General features: G+C 44.2%; 1 pseudogene; it reads left to right on the forward strand.

Annotated features, from left to right (window-relative positions):
* Positions 1 to 1882: 1882 nt before the first annotated feature.
* LOC138444185 (tubulin alpha-1A chain-like) lies at positions 1883 to 3399 on the forward strand (annotated as a pseudogene).
* Positions 3400 to 3900: the final 501 nt, after the last annotated feature.

Below are 3900 nucleotides of genomic sequence, written 5' to 3' on the forward strand. Positions count from 1 at the left end.
AGTGCTTCAGTTCACACGGCTTCATTTGCTGCCCTGGGAAATGGACTGGACAGATCGCCCAGCCAAATAAAAGCCTCTCTGGGAAATGAGAAAGATGTGGAGCAAGGTGAAAATATCACGGAGATTTCAGTAGAGAAATCTGAGAGTAGGGTTCAGGGAAGAACATCTACTTCAGGCACCACCTAAAAGATTAGGCGTCAAAGCCCCTTGGTGTAAAATATTCTGACTTCTAAGACAGTCCCATGGCTTGGAACATGCATCACATTACAATGAGTTTCCTGTTAAAGGCTGTCACTACTCAAACACAATCTACCGTAAGATTTACATTTTACAAGTATTTCCAAAGATCCTATGTTGACACTGGCTCATATTCATATGCAGAGCTGTGTAGGTTATCCCAGCTAAATGAAGGGAGAGAGAAATGAGGACCTGACCCAATGTAGCCAACATTACTGTGAAGCACACCTTTCATGGCTGTGGCCAGAGAAGGGGGCTGGAATTGAAGAGCAGAGCTGACCTTTCTGGGAATCAAATTACAACTTAGAGGAGCATCTGCTAATCAGAACAGCTGACATTTATCATATGCTTAAGATGGACCTGCAACTCTACTAAGTGTTTGACATGGTAAAATACTAAGTATCTTACTTAATCCTCTTGATCTCTGTTACATTCATTTTATAGAGGAAGAAATTGAGGATTGGAAAAGTTAAGAAACTTATCCAGGTAGTTAGGTAGTCACATAGCTGGGTAGCACAGGGCCCAAGCGAAGACTGGACTGTGCCGTCCGCTGAATGTCTTTGATATCTGCTGCCAAAAGTAGGGTTACAAAGCCACAGATCTGACAAACTTCAACCTGGGAAGCTAGAATTCCTCCTCTTGATTTTAAAGCCCAGCACAAGTTTTTCTTTTTACTCTTACATTTTCTCACACATATTTATTCAAGTAATCTCATCAATCATTTCTAATTACACCCCAGCACAATTTACATAAGGCTTCCCCAGTGTCTCAGCGGCAAAGGATCTGCCTGCAGTGCAGGAGACACAGCAGACACAGGTTCAGTCCCTGGGTTGGGAAGCTCCCCTGGAGGAGGGCATGGCAACCCACTCCAGTATTCTTGCTGGGAAAATCCCATGGATAGAGAAGCCTGGTGGGCTACAGTCCAAAGGGCTGCAAAGAGTCAGACTTGAGTGAAGTGACCGAGCATGAACACAACCTGCATATGTTATGGCCAAATATGATAATACAAAAACAACGCAGATTGAAAATAACAATACAAACAAAATCTATCCTAAAACCACACGTAACCACTTAAAAACCCTCTGCATTTATCAAGATACAAATAAAGGAGAAATGAATGCAGTTTACAGAAATGCCTAACAGTATACAAAGCCATCCAATCTGTCCTGAGATAGTATCATTTAACAGTTAATATTACTTCTTTATAATGAATGTAATTTTAATCAGATGATAAAGGTTTCTGTTTAAGAACCACAGAAAGTAGATAATACAAAAACCACTTAATATTTTTCTTTGACTTGCAATTTATGTTATTTTTGTAGCAACAGATTTACCTTCCTGTTGAATGTTGTTTATTCAGACTAGTAAAGCAGTTTGTTTTCCCTGAGTGTAAACCAATTGAGTAAGGTGGAAAGTGTTCACAGATTAAGAAGTAAGAGGGTACCAGGTAGTAATAAACACACATTTGCTGCAGAGTACACAGATCATCTGGTACAGAAGACTGGACTCTTCATTCTTTGAGGACATTGAAGAAGTTCCTGCCCTCATGGAATTTATGGTCCAGTTGCAGAGATATTCTCAAAATTCAAAAACTTAGCATTCGGACTGAGTTGTATATAGGGAGCTGCAAACGCCCATGTGCCTGGAACATGGCATTCAGCCCGATGGCCAGATGCCAAGTGACAAGACTACTGGGGGAGGAGATGACTCCTTCAACACCTTCTTCAGTGAGGCAGACACTGGCAAGCGTGTGCCCAGGGCAGTGTTTGTAGACCTGGAATCCCCACTCATTGATGAGGTTTGCACTGGCACCTACTGCCAGCTCTTCCACCCTGAGCAGCTCATCACAGGCAAAGAGGATGCTGCCAATAACTATGCCTGAGGTCACTACACCATTGGCAAGGAGATCAATGATCTCATCTTGGAGCAAATTCGGAAACTGGCTGAGCAGTGCACAGGTCTTCAGGGCTTCTCGGTTTTTCACAGCTTTGGTGAGGGAACTGGTTCTGGGTCACCTTCCTGCTGATGGAATGTCTCTCTATCAATTATGGCAAGAAGTCCAAGCTGGAGTTCTCCATTTACCCAGCCTTCCAACTTTCAACAGCTGTAGGTGAGCCCTAAACTCCATCCTCACCACCCACACCACCCTGAAGCACTCCGATTGTGCCTTCATGGTAGACAATGAAGCCATCAATGACATCTGTCCTAGAAACCTCGACATTGAGTGCCCCACATATACCAACCTGAATAAGTTGATAGGTCAAATTGTGTCCTCCATCACTGCTTCCCCACTTCCCTGGTGGCTCAGATGGTAAAGCATCTGTTTACAATGCAGGAGACCTGGGTTCAATCCCTGGGTCAGGAAGATTCCCTGGAGAAGGAAATGACAACCCACTCCAGTACTCTTGCCTAGAAAATCCCATGGATGGAGGAGCCTGGTGTCCATGGGGTCACAAAGAGTCAGACACGACTGAGTGACTTCACTTCACTTTCACTGCTTCCCCGAGGTTTGATGGCACCCTGAATGTGGATCTGACAGAGTTCCAGACCAACCTGGTGCCCTATCCCCGCATCCACTTCCCTCTGGCCACATACGCCCCTGTCATCTCTGCTGAGAAAGCCCACTGTGAACAGCTTTCTGTAGCAGAGATCACCAATGCTTGCTTTGAACCAGCCAACCAGATGGTGAAATGTGACCCTCGCCATGGTAAATACATGGCCTGCTGCCTATTGTACTGTGGCAACATGGTTCCCAGAGATTTCAGTGCTGCCGTTGCCACCATCAAGACCAAGCGTACCATCCAGTTTGTGGACTGGTGCCCCACTGGCTTCAAGGTTGGCATTAATTACCAGCCTCCTACTGTGGTACCTGGTGGCAACCTGGCCAAAGTTCAGTGAGCTGTGTGCATGCTGAGCAACACCACAACCATCACTGAGGCCTGGACTCACCTAGACCACAAGTTTGACCTGACATATACCAAGCATGCCTTTGTTCACTGGTACATGGGTGAGGGCATGGAGGAAGGAGAGTTTTCTGAGGCCCATGAGGACGTGGCTTCCCTTGAGAAGGATTATGAGGAGGTTGGTGGGGATTCTGTGGGAGGAGAGGGAGAGGAAGAAGGAGAGGAATATGAAAGTTAAAATGTCACAAGGGTGCTGCTTTTACAGCACCTTTGCTTATTCTGTTTTAAAACTTGAAAAGCTGTGGTCTGATCAGTTAATTTGTAAATAGCAGTATATACTCTCATATACAGTTACTGACCTATGCTTTAAAACATGGCACTTTGTTATAGACCCAAGCTATCCATTTCTCTGATGAGTTTAAATAAAGTATTTCCTATCTTAAAAAAATAAAACAAACTCAGCATTCATAAAAATAAGATCATGACATCTGGTCCCATCACTTCACGGTAAATAAAACAGATGGGGTAACAGTGGAAACAGTAGCTGACTTTATTTTCTTGGGCTCCAAAATCACTGCAGATGGTGACTGCAGCCATGATTTTAAAAGACACTTGCTCCTTGGAAGAAAAGCTATGACCGACCTAGACAGCATATTAAAAATCAGAGACATTACTTTGCTGACAAATGTCCGTCTAGTCAAAGCTATGGGTTTTTCCAGCGGCCATGTATGGATGTGAGAGTTGGACCATAAAGAAAACT

The sequence above is a fragment of the Ovis canadensis genome, chromosome 7 (assembly GCF_042477335.2).
Source record: "Ovis canadensis isolate MfBH-ARS-UI-01 breed Bighorn chromosome 7, ARS-UI_OviCan_v2, whole genome shotgun sequence".
NCBI lineage: Eukaryota > Metazoa > Chordata > Mammalia > Artiodactyla > Bovidae > Ovis > Ovis canadensis.